The sequence below is a fragment of the Drosophila obscura genome, unplaced genomic scaffold (genome assembly GCF_018151105.1).
Source record: "Drosophila obscura isolate BZ-5 IFL unplaced genomic scaffold, ASM1815110v1 contig_1, whole genome shotgun sequence".
In the NCBI taxonomy this organism is placed as follows: domain Eukaryota; kingdom Metazoa; phylum Arthropoda; class Insecta; order Diptera; family Drosophilidae; genus Drosophila; species Drosophila obscura.
In genome coordinates this window covers 6,237,584-6,253,751 of record NW_024542679.1, presented here as the reverse complement: position 1 = coordinate 6,253,751, position 16,168 = coordinate 6,237,584, and the positions used below count along the sequence as shown (strand labels likewise).

The following is a 16,168-nucleotide window of genomic DNA, read 5'->3' as shown; positions in this document are numbered from 1 at the left end:
CTCGATATCGAGTGTTACACTAATCATTTGTGTCATTAGTGATGTATATTTAGCTCAAGTGATTATGAATCGCCACACAAAGAAAACCAACCCCATGCAACCCCAACAGAAAAAGTTACCCCACTATAATTCTATATATGTACATACATATGTACTCATTTATATAACTAAATGGTATATAACATTTTCGATGTGTCAGAGGGGCGCGAAAAAAGCGCAGTATGTGGCGGAACAGAGAGAGGTACAGATCTACCGAACTTATCGCAATGTCAATAAGAAGTCTACGACCGAACAACCCAGCAACTACATAGAAGAGGTAAACAAATGCACAGATAGTGCGGGTGCTACATACGTATGTACATATACTCGTATTTACGTATACTCCATGGAATGGGGAGTACCTGTTTGCTCAAAATTAGAGAAAGAGTGGTGAAGGCACGCCCCAAAATTGAGACAAAGGTCGGAATGCGACAGAGAAGCTTATGACGGGGCCTTCCAAAAAGTCACTCCCCTCCCCTCTTGTTGTATGCCAGTTTACAGAGGCAAGAGATCAACCTTTTGTATGCCAGTTTACAGAGTCAAAAGAGCACGAGACACGTCTGACAAATATATATGGGGTAGTGGGGGTGGGGGGACAAAAGTCAAAGCAAAGCACGAGATACTACGCTCACCGTGAAAACCCATCTAATCTAATCCGAAATGCACAAAGCAAGTCATTTGACCGTGAATAGGGTGATAATGCCGGAGATAGAGATTAAACTGAGATAAAAGAGCGGTAGATAAAGATTAAAATTAGCCGGTGATCTCGTTGCTTTTGTTATACAAGAACTGCCTGCTCGTACATCATCATCAAGTGGCAGAGTTATGCGATAGAGATACCATTAAAGTATAGTACAGTAGTGTGTCACGGGGGGAAAATGGCAGCGTAAAAGCATCGCTTAAAATATCACGTATGCATCATGACTGCACCCTCCCATGAGCAGAGGCACCGCAATGTTGCAAGCGTTGCATACTACTCGTTAATATTTGAAGAGTTGGCAGATTTATTTGTCTGCCTCGCAGATATTGATTTAATGACACGTTTATCCGACAGTCCACCCAATGGCCCCTCATTACGAATTGATGCCACACAAAATGGACAGCCCACGGGATGGGAGGACGGACAGCAAGGACATGTGAATGGACAGCTCTGTTCAAGTGCCACAGTCCTTATGGATGGCTTTTGTGTGGCACGGGGATGAGCTGGTGGCCGGTTGTTCGCTTTGCACGATTATTAATACCATGAGTCCTTTGTCCTTGGCTCTCTCTCTCTCTCTGGGGTGGGCTTTATTCAATTTTATGGTTAATGGTGATTGTATTTTCAAGTAGTTAAATGACATTTATTATCATTTTTGTGTATGATAGTTTGTGGAACCATTAACCATCCCTTATTGATGCATTATTGCATTATTTAACTGTTATACTTTGTAAGTGTTATGCATTGGAACTGTAACTATATATTTTGAAACTGGTATACGGTTATTCTTGAATAGTATCTTCTGAAGACCCGAGAAATCCACAAAGGATCCCATGATATTTATAATGGCTATAACAGTTTGTCCTCTGAAAGGTTCCTTAAAAGATTTAACATTCTATCTACTATCTGTATAACAGTTTCCTTTACAAAATAAATTTTAAAAAAAATACATCAATCCCCACTAAAATATAAAACCATTAAATCTTACTGGCGTATAACAGTTATCATTATCATTAGCATAAAGGCCGGATTTAGACACCCCATCAAATGGGGCTATAATCTCCGCACACTAAATGGCCCCGATCATAACGATAACGATCATCATTAGCGCCTTGCAAATGACAACAAAAACTAGTTTACAGTGCCTCCAGTTTCTAATTTTTGCATAAATGTTAATTGCACGTTCGAGAGGGGGAGGGCCGCTGCAGAGGAGGAACAAAAGTTAAATTGTTCTCGTTAGCAGAAGAGGAGGACGCATGCCCCATGCCCCCCGTGCAACACGTGCAGCGGAGGCGACACACGATCCACTAGGAGGAAGGTGGGCCAGCAAGACAGGCCGTGTGTGTTATAATTGCGTCAACATTCAGTTAGCCTCTCGTTGAGCGTGAAACGCGAAAACAATGTCAACAATGATATGATGGCCCCCATTGTAAATGGCATTGAGAGGGGGTCAGAGAGGAGAGTAGAGCAATGTGGCGAGTGGAGTGGAGAACACAAAAGATTGGTAGCAATTAGAGAACGTAACCATCTACCTACCTACCTGCCCCATTCAACCAACGAAGTGCTGTTAATGCTGTACACAGTAGGAAGCCCCCGCTGTGAGGTCTAATAGTTTCCCATGAAATTAAATTAAACAAAAAAAAAACATAGGCGCCAGGAAAAATGATTTCCTAATGAAGATATGCTATAAGTGGAAGCTCCCCTGATGAGCAGGGCACACAATGTAGTTGAGGGGTTTATTTCCCTTCTACCATGTGCTTTTGTCTCTGCTTCTGCTTAAAAGATCACAGATAATGCTTATGCTCCACAATGTAACAAGGAGTCGCCATTTAGGTCTGTTTTACATTTTTTTTGTCAGGCTACAATTCTCTGGGGTAGCTTTTGAGCCTCCCCGATCTGAAGAGCTATAGTGTCCATGCTTTTTGAATTATCAGCGGCACACGAGTCGAACAATAATGCACACGACATGTTTTTTTTTTTATTTTCATTCTTTTTTGAAGCATTCGCTTGAGCGTCTGGGTCTGAAGTCAAGCATTAATGTGCCCTATCGTGTGGGTGCACTTTGGAGAATCCTAATCTTTAGATGGGATTCAAATCTCTAGGCCAGTTCCAATCTCTGGCCTCCAATTACCTGTGGCTAACATTTTGGGCCTTCCCTCCAATCTCTTACATTCATTTTAATTATGTTTCCATAATTTTCGTAAAAACCTTGGACTCTAAAGATATCTCCCTCTACCTCTCTCTCTCTCTAAAAGGTAGTTCTTTTAATGGTCATTTTAGTTGATATTTTTATTAAGTTTTATACAATTTATTTATTTTATTTACAATCTTAAAACCTGCCTGCAGAGCCAGGGTCGTGACAACTGTCGTGGCAAACAGACACCACCTTTCCGCGTAGGCCCCATACCCATACCCAAACCCAAAACCCCAACATTCACTTATTGTCTCTTGTTTGCAATGATGTGTGTTGCTGCCACAATTCAAGATGTGTGCTTTGATACGAATACGAAAACAAGTTGTCGTTTGTTCTCGAATGTAGTTCTTGGGGTTTGTTTCTGTGGTTCGTTCTCCTCCTCCTCCGCCGCCGCTAGCCGCTCGGCTCTCTGCCTCGTTGGGGTTCTTTCTTGTTACGACAAATTATGCCAATTAAACGGTGGGAAAACAAGTTGGCAAAAGAGTCGGTGTGCACACGCGCGTCTAGCCCCCGCTCGAGTGGGTCGCAGACCAATCCGTGGGGAGACTTGAATCTGCATCGGAATCGGAGTTGGTGGTTTCTTTTGGTTGCAGTCTGCGAAACGAGTCTTCAAAGTCTAGATGCCTGCGTTGCCTTCAAAGCCGTTTCACAATTGAGATGATGCGTTGCCTGTGGCATATTTGGTTCCTGCATCGATCGCACACAGCAATACATTTGCATAATCGAATTGATTGACTTTTATAAGCCTGACAAATGAGCCTTGCCGCCACATGGCATGCTACATGCCACATGTGTGAATCAGCGACTTGGAATGAGAGCAACGCCTGGAGCCGCCGCAGAGACTATTTTTGGTTACACGATGAGGGGTTTTGCCACTCGTGAATGATGCCGATATTTGCATATTTCCCCATCAGGTATCAACAGTTCCGCTCAGAGGAAAAATCCAACCAATACAAAAATAGTCCAGAAAAGGAGCAAATAGAAGCGCTGATGATGCTGTGGAGTGCTGAAGGGTCCTACAGTTATCTATGGAGTAGATAATTCGATGGAATTGCTAGAGGGATGCATATTTGCAAATTTGAAGGGAAATGCGTTCAATTGTCCTTGACCCTTGTTTCGCCAGATACTTCAGCAGCTCGTTAGCTCTCAAAATTATTTTCAATTATTTTCCTTCAACACCTAGGCCAGCAAAACCCCCCAAAAAGGGTTCCAGCAGAGTTCAGCGATTATATAAATCATTTGTCTGGCAACCCTCGCGACTGCTGCACATAAAACCCAAAAGACATGGCGCCATTAAGGGAGCGGCTCACCGACTCTTCAGGGTTCCTCGTGTGCTGCTGCTGTTGCTGCTTCTCAGGTGTTTACATTACCCTCCGAATGGGTCTCATGTGCGCATAATTAAGGAGCAGCTAACACAAACTTTTCCCCATCTCTCTCGCTGTTTATCCTTCACTCAGCAGCCACTGTCCTCATTTTTGGGTCTCCTGTCTGGCCAAAAGGATTTGCCGTGTGTGCGCTTTTTTTTATGGCCCAAATGGGAGAGATACTTTTCATTAGTGAGGTAATGTTTCCACGAATTTATCCAGAAAACTATGTTTCCCATTTTTCACATGGAAAATGTCATTGGAACTCTTTAAAGTTGGGAAAACAAGACAGGGATTTTTGAATAGAAAGACCTCTTCAATTCCGAATCTAATCTCTCTTTTTTGCTCTCCAAATAAAAAAAAAGTATTCTTTGGGGTTTCCTTCCGAGTTTAACTCTCGATTTGATCAAGAAAACTTTCTTAAACCTGTGACAGAACTCACCTTTTGCTTGTGCAGCTCGAGGATGTTTTCTTTGTGTCCTTGGATTTCAGTCTCCTGTGCCACCTGTTTTTTTTTTTATCTCTCTTTTGTTGTGTGATTTAAGCCTGGTCAACACCTAGAGGCAGTCTAGGTAGACTCCTCTCCAAACATTTCTCATTGTTTTCGAGGTGTTTGATATTCGAAGCTTCCTACAGATGCACCTCCTTCTCCTTCAGCACTTCCTTCCACTTCTGTTTGTGTGTCTTGCACTGAAGCGTGGCAGGCAGGCAACAGCAGTAGCAGTAGCAGCAGTGTGGACGCTGTTGCTGCTTCTGTGGATGTTGTGGATATTGTTGTCGTTGGTTGTTGTCAGCCCCCAATCAACCCACCGCCGGCCTCATCGGTGTCAGCATTTTTGTGTCTGTGTTGTTTTTGCGCAAGATGAAAATGCAAATTTCTGCAAAAAAGAGAAGAGAAACAAAAACTAAAGGTGAGCGCCTGCAGTAAACAGAAACGCAAAAACTTAAGCTCTACCATGTTTTGGGGGTTCAGTGAACCATGGAGCCCGCTACCGCCCATAAGCGGGGAGCTACTATTCCACCCCAAAAGAATTGCCACACATTTTGTAGAGCCCTAAGGCATACCACTCGTACACGCTCCCAAACAAAAATGTTGCAAACGGAAGCAATTAATTTCATTTGCAACAGAGCCGCCAGTGGCCAAGTAGTAGTGGCAGAGTCGAAGCCCAATCGAGTGTAACCCCACGGGCAGGGAGAAAGTCTTTTTTCCTCTACAAAAAAAAAAAACAAAAGCAACAAATTGATAATCATAAAGCGTACGTTGGGCTTACAGTAGCCCCACGGATAGATGCCATCCCATCCATACCCATCATCATAATCATCATTTTCAAGGTGTGTTATTAATGCAAGGTGGTAATCAAAAGTGTCGCGTCACTTTCAATCGCTCTCTCTCCCTCCCCTCTCTCTTATCGTTCACTCTCACTCAAGGTAAGCCCATAAATATTTTTCGTTCCCTTCTTCCACAGCAATTCATTCAACGCTTTGTAATTGTCTAATTTATTTGTTGTTCCAACAATTTCACTAGTTTCACAGTGCGTGAGAAATGCATGCGTTCATCCATACGAAATGTACAAAAAAAAATTCAACTGAAATTGAAGCCGCTTAAAGTCACTTTACTTGGGGCAGGTCGTGGGGCAAGCCTAATTCGGAAATATATGCACTTATGTATGTAGATAGAGAAGTAAACGTTGAAAAGAGAAAGTCATGTGTGTAGGTACATTTCATTTCTTGAATGAAATTACCAATGATTGTAGAAGATTATATCATTATTTTGCAGTTTACTTAGAAATTCAAGTGGAAAATAATTTCTGTATATTTCTGCATATTTTGCAGCTTACATTTGGTTTACTTTACTCGCACTTTACATTCATTTATTTAAATATAAGCTCATAAACCAACTTTAGACATAGTAAATACTGTCACAGTTATCCCTCAACTATTATTCAATATATTCAAAGCCCAAAATTTACGTTTAATATTATTGCAGCAATGGGAAACAAAATGGCAAAAACTCAAGAAACTATGGCACTCAACACGGAAACAAAACATACCGAAGTGATGATCATGAATGCAATGACGACCTTCTGCTTCAAGGAGTGCATGAAGAAACGGTATAAATCCCAATTCAGCTCCTTTGAGGAATGTTCGCTGTGTTGCAAGAATATGTTTTATGAGCTACTGATTGACTTGAATCAAAATAAATGCCAATACACAGAGCAAACCCCACAATAAGTCAGGACAAATTAAAGTTTTTCTGGAGGAAACATTAACAGAGCAGATCTAATAGTATGTCAAATAAATATATTTTGTAACCTATTTCTTCGTCTTATTTACATACTTACGTACATATGAATGTGCACATAAGTCCAGAGAATGTCTAATCAAACGAGTAGACCCCCATAGAACCCCATGTTGTACATAGAACAAGGTCACATGATTAGGCATCCTAGTTCTCTTGCTCTTACAACGCCACAATCAGAATAACCAATGACCCATGCCATTGTATAATTAAAGAAATTGCTGGTCTTGCTTGACATTTGCATTGCATAAACTAGATGCCAGATGAAAGTGCCAATAAATTGGCATTAGAATCGGGTTGTTTGCTGGAGTCTGAAGGCTGGAGGCTGCTTGCTGCTTGGAGGCTGCTTGCTGCTTGGAGGCTTCCTCCTGTCAATCGAGCCACTCAATTATAATCAATCAGATTTCTCATATCATTAGCCTGCTGCTAGCTGCCAGGGGTTTATTGCCTTGTCCCCATAAAAGAGGAGGGGAAAGAGAAGTCTCAAAAAGAAGATGAAAAGAGATCGTCGGTCGTTGCGGTGTTATAACGACAGTCGCCTCGCCTCATAACGGTTTGATGTCAGCTTGGGACAGCTTGGGATTATCGTTTTGCATGTGTGGATACTTGTGGTGTCTCTCTCTCTCTCTGTTGTGTGCAAATATCTCTCTGCCTTTCGATTATAATTATTAGATGTCATAACTTCCAATCAAAGTTCGGGGCTCTGCTGTATATTTTTGTTTTAATTTTAGCTCTTGAAGAAATCTTCACCTGAAGGCCGCGCTCTTTGCAGATTTTGATCGTAATTTTTCTTTTGTTGTTAACTTTTACAGGTTTTTTGTATGTTTTGTATGTTTTGATTTGTTTTTGGCTCTGTTTTTCGTTTAAAGTTAAAGATTTCTTGTGTAAATTACATTGAAGCTTTCGTGTCATGTGTTTTTTTTATTTTTTTGTTAGTTTTACGATTAAGGTGTTTTTTTTTTGTAGCCTCTTTGCCTCTCATGGCTGCTGCTGCTTTTTATGGGTATGGAACAAAACGAAGAAGAAGTAAACTACTTTTTCATGACCTTTTATGGGGGCAGAAGCAGCCGCAGCAGCAGCAGCAGCAGCAGCCAAAGCCTAAACTCTGAGACACAGATGAGCAGCATCAGCATTTCATTCCATGTAATGTCTGGAATTGGATTGGTTCTTGCTTCGTTTAGAGAAGTTCCAGTTCAAGAGAGAGAGAGAGAGAGACTCTTGTGGTTTTGCCTTATTTAGCCAAGTTAGGTGGGATGTCTGGACCATGGACCGTAGACAGTGGGACCAATAAAATGTGTATGCGTGTGTGTGTGGGAAAAAATTTTTGCTTTTATTTTGCACACTGATCAAATGGTGGAAAGAGTAAAGTGGTATAGTTTAATGAGAATATTAAAGATTAGAACGCTGAAGGTAGTAAAAGAAAGACCTTCCACCCACTCTCTTAAGAAAGATTCCATACCAGCTTGCCTCCAATTGCATGCCACTCACACACACACACATCATCATCAAGCGATTGGCCGCTTAGCAGCACATTAGTGCAAGTATTTTTAAATCACAGATACTCGTAGTACTCCTCGATCCAAGCCGCTCTGGCGCCGCCATTGCCACTTTTGCGTGCCACAAAAAATGATAATCATTAAACAAGTAAACCATGGGAAAAACGTTTGTAATTTGAACGAAAAAAATATATATGTTCAGTTCATCAAATCAGTGGAGCATGCAAGTGTTATACTAAACGGCATACGCCTTCAATTTTAATTGCCCGAATGGAATGGAAGCCACGCCGCCGTCATGGGATAATGGATAATTATGGCCAACAAGTGGATAATCTTGCAATAATAATTACAATTAAAATTACAATTACAATTGGCATGGAGAATGGCAAAAGGAAAATGCGGAATGGGAATGGGATTTGGCATGAAATTCCAATTAAAGTAATTGAAGAAAAACCCGTAAGAAATGTGTAGCCATAATTTATCAATAGAACCAGGGATAACAAAAATATATACCTATATTTTATGGGGAAAAGTCATCTAAATTTGTTCCCAAAGAAAAAAAGATTCATCATCCTTTCATTCTCCTGCTATTGGTCTCTTATTCTGCCTTTTATTATTTAGTAGCCGCTGCTTCTCTGCTCCCTCTATATTTCATTATTTATTGTCATTGCGGAAAATTGCATTTTCCAAGGTCTCTGCTTCGGGTAGCTAAGGAGATAAATGAGGGGCAGAAAGAGCTGCAAAATGAATGCCAGAAAGAAGCAGAGTGGCTGAAAGGAGCAGCAGCAGCAGGGAGTAGCAGAGATGTGTCTGCTGCATGTTGCATGTCAATTTTAATTTTAATTGCAAATTTTCAAGGCTGCTGTTGACAAATTGATTCCAATTCCGGTAGTCCCGAGGCAAGCGGGTCTGCTCTATATTGATAAGATATAGCATTTATATACCGATTTCTGGTATATGCACATACATATATTCATAATATTATTATTGATTATGATGGATTCAATCGGTGCGGTCTTATCACTTGAGAGATAAGTCTCGCGCGATACAAAATGTATTCAAAACCAGAGCCTGTTTTTATTTATGCGCCACAAAAAGTGGCGACAAAATCCGCAAAGAGCGAAAGACGGAACTGGAGACGGCGCGACAGAGTTAACCAGTTTTTGCAGTAAGAGAGGGGGGAGAGAGTTGGGGAAAGAGAAGAGATAGAAAAAACAAATATTGACCATAATAAATAAATGGTCTTCAAATGCACTTGCACTCCCCATAGACTCCATTTCCATCTGCCTCCTATGGCCACCTCTTTCTCTCGCCATCTAGCTCTTCCACCTCTCCCTTTTTCCCCATCTACCCCCTTCTTCAGCCTATCATTTTCCCCTTCTTCTGGCTCTCTCACTCGTCTGGACGGATTGTGGCAATGAACTTGACATTAATAGGGTTTCCTCCACCTGCTGCCTAGCGTGACTCTGTTGCCTCTTTTTTCCCCCTCCTTTTCCACAGACTTTTCTTCATCGAAACAATTTTCTCATGGCCCTTCAAAAGGCTCAGACACAAGGGGCACCACAACTCAATCTTCCGAGTGCGAGTGCAAATCATGGCGAATAGCATAGCAAATTTTTAATTCCACAGAAACAGATGCAACATCCCAGAGAAGGAATAAACAACAGAAAGAGACTGCATCCTACAGAGAGAGAGAGAGAGTGCGCGCTCCGTGGAGACAGACAGACAGACAGACGGACAGCGATTGTAAGCCAGAAAGAGAGCGAGCGAGCGAGTCTAACCATAAAAAAACAACACAAAACCCAAAAGGCAATGTCCCCCGTAGATGGATGATGTATAGAGTTTTCCATCCCGTGGCAAATCAAAGCCACAGGCAAAAACGTAACTCCTGTTTTCAGTCAACTTTTACAACGGTCCTAGGTCCGGGTTTCCACCCGACAACTATAAGTGACACAGAAAGTGGCATAAAATCAAATGAAAATGTTAACTGAAAATTGAATCAACTTTTTGGTAGACAGGCGGATAGACAGGAGCGCAAAAACAGCTTGGAAAAACAGGAAACCACCAACATGATAAAATCAGTGCACCCCCAACAGCCACAGGACCCAACAACAACAACAAAAAACTTCGGGAATAAGAGGAAACAGACTCAACATCAACTCTGGGGATAGTCCCTAAAACCCCACCCGTAAATGCAGGAAACACACCAAAAAAAAACACCCAGCGGGAGGATGGGCAGAACCTCGTTTCCCGTTACATCATAAGCAAAAAAAAAAACGAAAACTTCAAAGTTAATTTTGGGGTTAAAACCAACAACAAACCACCCCGAAAAAAAGGGCCACAAAAAGGATTACAGTCGCAATAACGCGATTACCTCCACAAAAAAATAAGTGTCCAAGCATAATATTGTTGGGTTAAATGAAACAAAAACTGAAACCGCAATAAAAGTATAAACAAGTGTTTTAATTGCTAAATTTAAATTTTGAGGAAAAAGAAAAAACAACAGAAAAATAAATAAATATAAAACAGAAATTAAAATGTCATAAAACACACAAAACAAAAAACATGAAAAATAATGAAAAATGTGGAGGCAAGACGGAAAGTCTTGACACTGCGATGATACCCATTATCCCCTCCGCCCATTCGTTTGCCTCGGTCCGGTCCGGTCCCATCCGTTCCGTTCCTGTTCCACCTCGACCTCCGTGACGTTTGTGACAAATGACGACAAATGCGTGGCAGATATTTGGTCGCAACGACGAGGGGGGCGAGCACCGCCGCCTGGCCCTGGCCCTGGACCCTTTCATCAGATGAAAGCGAAATGAAGAAAAAGAAAAAACAAAGATTCCACTCCACAGCCCCCCTTAACACTCCACTCTCCAATTCGTCACTGTTCATTCCCCACTGCCCCCGCATTCACCCTCTCCATACAAGTGAGAGCGTGACAAAAGAAAACTAAATAAATAATTTTAAAAAACAAATACAAAGCCCGTTAAAGCGTTGCGGTACGATATGGAATTTAACGCTTGTGGTTCGTTATATGAAACAAGAGAAAAAACACCCGCACAAACTCTAAACTATTTGTTCTTTAATTTTTTGTCAGTTGATTCTCTTTTTCTCAGGTAATTTAACTTTTTGTTAGGGTGGAGACCTTCTGCTCTTGGCTAAGATATGTGACAAATGCGACATTTTGTAATTTCCTATAACGATGTTGTAGTAGAAGATAGTAGACGATTTCCCAATCTTCTTCAATGCGGAACACGATTCGATTTGGCTAATGGAAGTAGGGCTCTCTAAAGTGTATTCTTATCAGAGTTATTCTGAGCAAAACTCAGATAATGGAAGGTCGCAAAACACAAAGAGAAAATCATATATAAAAGAAAGAAAAAAAAATAGAGCACAAGTGAATAGTTTACGTGTCGAGAGTTATTGCCAATCCCTTTGGCATTCTGTCCGTTTCATTGGCTTACAAAATACTGCTCATATTTACATAAGGATTCCCCACACAAATCGGTAATCGTTTTTGCCTCCAACAGTTCGTTCGTCAAATATCTCCATTTACACAAGACTTTAAACCACTTTAGCCACCCAATCCACACCCAGCTCAAGCAAGTGGAGAGTGGAAACCCCATCTAAAGCTCAGACTAAGTGGGAGCCTATCCCCCCCATATCCCATATCAAAGTTCAACATTTGTGCGACTTTGAACTTTTAGGGCTTTTTACCTATTGGAATATTTCATAATATCCCAGAGTGTAGGGGGCAGCAGCAGGGGGTGCTTGGGTGCAGGAGGAGAGTGGAGAGGAGTTTTCTTTTTCCATTTTTGCTGTCACTTGCATATATTTGCCTTCCTTCTGCACTTTTTGCCATATTTTCTCTCTGCCTTTTTCTCAGGGAAAACCAATCCAACAAATCCGCTTAGAGTGTTTCAATTGTGAGGCGGAGTCGTCTCCCACACGGTCTCTGCCCACTTGCCACTTGCACTCCCTCCCATCCATCCCCCTGACATCCCCATCCGACACTCAAGAGTCAAGTGCAGTCGAAACATTTAAGAAAACCGCAAAAAGAAAAACGCTGCTGGATTTCCCAAGCTTCCTCCCTACCCCAGCCCTTCGCTTCCCTTGTTCGAAAATTGCACTGGCAATTGCAGCATTTTTCATCACTTATGCAATTCTCATGATAGTCACGATGTCTAGAACTGAACTTGGAACAGCAGTTGGAACTTGGATTCTCCTCTGATCTCTCCTTGCCACTCCTCTGAGGTCTGTCTTATCAGCCGCCGATTCACACCAATTATAAATCAATTTATGCATTATACGAGTAATAATCATTATCTCTCTGCCTCTAGACAGACGTGGGGATTCGATTACAATTGCCTTATCAAAGTTCTAATTCAATGCATCTTTATTCATTCTTTCATTGATTAGTTTTTACATCAGCATTTCTTGAGCATTTCCTTTCGTGTCATTTTAGTTTCATATCATAATTCGCTCTCCTCTGATTCAAAAAATGTCATTTATTTATGCATATTTATTTGTGATTGTCATCCGCTTTTGTTTATTTGTTTGCTTTTAATTGGATCCTGAGCTTCAGGCAAACAAACAGTACAAACAATCGAGTCGACAGACGACATTCAACGTTGATTGAATAGTCAGTCGTCTGGCCAAATAATATAAATACATAAGTACATATATTCCATTGTACATAAGTGTGTGTGTGTGTGTGTGCTGTGGGGCTGTGGTGCATTATAAAAGGTTCATTTTCGGATGTGGAGCACTCGAAAAATTGCTGCATATGTGGGGGCAGGCAGGCAGGCAGCCACACACACCGAAGTTCAAGGAACTTTTAAACGAATTGTTCTTGATTTCAATAGACTGTTTGTTGTGGGTGGGATGGGATGGGGATGTATGATGAAATTTAAACATAAATTAAATGATATGTTTGTAAATCATATAAAATATTATATGTGCTTGTGGCTTTTATGGTGTTATTTACGGGAACTTTTCAACATCTAAAGCAGATTTTTAATTTTATACAAATTTAAAAAGTTTAAAAGTTATAAAAATCCTAAAAAGTCCAAGCTATATTTATGCTTTTTTTAAATTCCATTTTCCAATCACTAAATTAAATTATCTTTCCTCTAGCCCGCCATCGGGCAATCCCTTGAGGTAATATTTCATTTTATACGAGTAAATCCTCATCTGACATTTCCAAATGTTCCAATTTCCATTTCGCCCTGCAGCACTATACGATAATGAGCTTCTCGACATCTGGTTGAAGCCCTTAGTCCCCTCCGCCCCACATTTCCCGCTTACATTGGGGGAATTCCTGCTGCCACATTTCTAGTCCTCGAAATCTGTCTGATGCTGCTGGTTCTCCTTCAGGCTACAGGCAAATTATTGATTTATGGCCACGCGTCGCCTGTCATTCCTCAAGATACGAGGCAGACGAATGCAAGAGGCAGCAGTTGCATTCAAGTTGAAGTTGCAACTGGAGGAAGGTGAGGTGCGCGAATGGGAGGCAGAAGGCGTGACAAATACAAAAACAGCAAAAAGGAGAAGGAGACAAAGAAGAAGGAAAAGAAAAGACAAAGACAAAGGAGGAGACAAAAGACAGAACCGCGAATAAGAGTAGAAAGAATCAAAAGTTGAGTCAACTTTAAGTAGGAAACTTCCACACTTCGTGGGGTCTCTCTCTCTCTGTCTGAGCTCTCACTTCTCAACTTCCTTCTTCACACTTCAGTTTTCTCCGATTCCCCGCTTCACACTTCCCCCTTTCTCCCACTTGCCTGCTGTATTCCCAGGGTTCTTCTTCTTGGGAATTGCCCTTGCCATCGTCGTTTACTGTACTTTTCCGTGAAGCTGCAAATGCAACGGAAGGAAGCCCACAAGGAGAACGAACCAACCCTTAGAAATGCAATCCTGCCATCAGCCATCAGCTTAAAGCCAAAAGGATGCATAACCAAAGCGAGAGAAGGAGCAACAGAACAGAAAGAGTAAGAGAGAGTGAGGAAGGATAGAAACAACTGCAGAAAAAACACCGGTAAATGCAAGGAAATTGAATGAAAGAACCAGAAAAAAGCCAACACAAAGAGAGAACGAGATGAAGAGCGGCCCACAACTGTAAAAACTCTACCCGCATCTACTACTCCTCCCTCTTCCATCACCTCTCTCTGTTTCCCCTCTTTTCCAATAAGCTTATCTGATAAATTGTCAAAAACTTTTTGCTCGTATATTTCTCTTTCTTTTATACAAATAAATCACAAAAAAAAACCGCAGCTAAAAATTCAATAAAACAAAAGTTTCATCCACCCGATATTTCAGCCCCTCCCCACACACACACACACATACAAAGGCACTTCCGCATACCCCACCCTACCCTTCACACACATGAGCGAACACTCCTCCCTTCCATCCTTGTGAGGGGGCACAATCCCCTCCTAAAGCAAAAGCCAATAAACGGAGTCCGAAAATTCAACATTTTCAAAGCTCAAAAATTGACAGGGAAAATATGTATGTTTATTTTTAGTGTGGCTAATAGACACACTTTGGGGAAGGCTAATTTTGACCCCGAAAAATGGGGTCAACTGGCAAAACGAGGGTTGGTCCCAGAGACAGATACCAGAGTCAGGCAGGAGGACAAGGGACTGTCCCTAAATTAGCTTAATTAAGCAGCCATAAAGTTATAAAAAGAAAGACAGACAGCCACCTCCACATTGCGTGATAAAAGCTGAGGATGGTTCTGCTTAGAGAATCCAGATAGGGGGGTGGCACGGTAGGTTCTGTTTAGAGACTACAGACGAGGAGGGAGGTGTTTTGGGGGCTGCTGTAGAAGAGACCTTCCTATGAGAACAAACCTTGAAGGTGACAATGGATGGTGCAATTTACATTGTTAACTCTACGAGTGGTAGGAGGCATGGAGCATGGGGCATGGGGCATGAGGCATACGAATGTTCCAAGTCATGCAACTGCCATTCTTTTGCCTCATTCTGTTATTGCCTCATTTCGTGGTGCAAATGCTGCATTTGGAAGGTGGCTTTGGATTACACAATTACAGCAGCAGCCGCTCATTGTCTCCCAGAGAGGGGCGGGGGTTAGGAGCTCTCTTTGAGATGTGGCTTAAACAAATGTATGTTAATGCCGAAGCGACACATAATGCCTGCTGCAGGCGCATATCGATCGGAGGCGGAGTGGCTGAGTGGCTGAGAGCAGAGTAGGAGGAGTGTGCCTCGAGGAGTGCTGCCTCAAGTGGTGCAGTGCCCCGCCCACCCCACACAAGTGGCAGCCAGCTGGCTGCTGCATGCTGCATGGTGCATGGTCTGTGGTTTATGTTATGTGATTTGAAAGCTCTCCTGCTGCATGCTTTACTCCAATGTTTTACTCAGTTTCTTTTTTGTTGTTTTACGCCCGTGGGCTACGAAAAAAAAAAACATTTCAAGTTGTTCAACACAGGGAGTTTTTCTAGTGTACAAAAGTGCACCCAAAAGTGGTTGCCCGACGACCATGGGGCTCTATTCCAAGACGAAAGAGAAAGACAGAGAGAGAGAGTGAGGTAAGGGTATAACAAATGGCTGGGGGAGGTACTGCAGCTGGCTCCAAGTATCATTTACTTTTATGCATAACTAAAATCAAGAAAATGTAGGAAAGAAATACAAAATTTCTGTAGAATTTTTTCCAGAAGGGAAAATTACATTCTAAACAATGAAATTTTAAAACAATTTGTTCCAAAAAGCAATATCTCGAAAACATATTACACTTAAAGATTTTTCTGTTGATAAATATAAAAAAAATTTACTACTAAAATATAAAAATTGATCACTAAACATTCCACAAAAAAACAAAAAAAAAAAACCCTCATTTAAAGACAAAAATTCCAAAGATTTGTTTAATTGCATTCGCAATTCCAAGTCTTTCCTCCACTTTTCTTTGTGCTAAAATTAACTGCAATCAAGTGAGGTTCAGTGAACCCCAGCGCAAAGCTCAAATTAAAACTAAACCACAAATGTTCCCATTAAAGTCTCGCTAATATCGCTTTTCTTTGGACAATAAAAAACAAAACAACCGAAAACCCGAAATGGCCTTAGG

General features: G+C 41.4%; 1 protein-coding gene across 17 annotated transcripts in view; it reads right to left on the bottom strand.

Annotated features, from left to right (window-relative positions):
* The window catches only part of LOC111067572, a 57,183-nt gene that overhangs the window by 36,347 nt on the left and 4,668 nt on the right, over positions 1-16,168 (bottom strand). For all 17 annotated transcript variants that reach the window (XM_022356723.2, XM_022356716.2, XM_022356722.2 and 14 more), the window contains exon 2: positions 4,737-5,172. The gene's annotated coding sequence lies outside the window, so the exon portion shown is untranslated. The remainder of the gene's footprint in view (positions 1-4,736; positions 5,173-16,168) is intronic.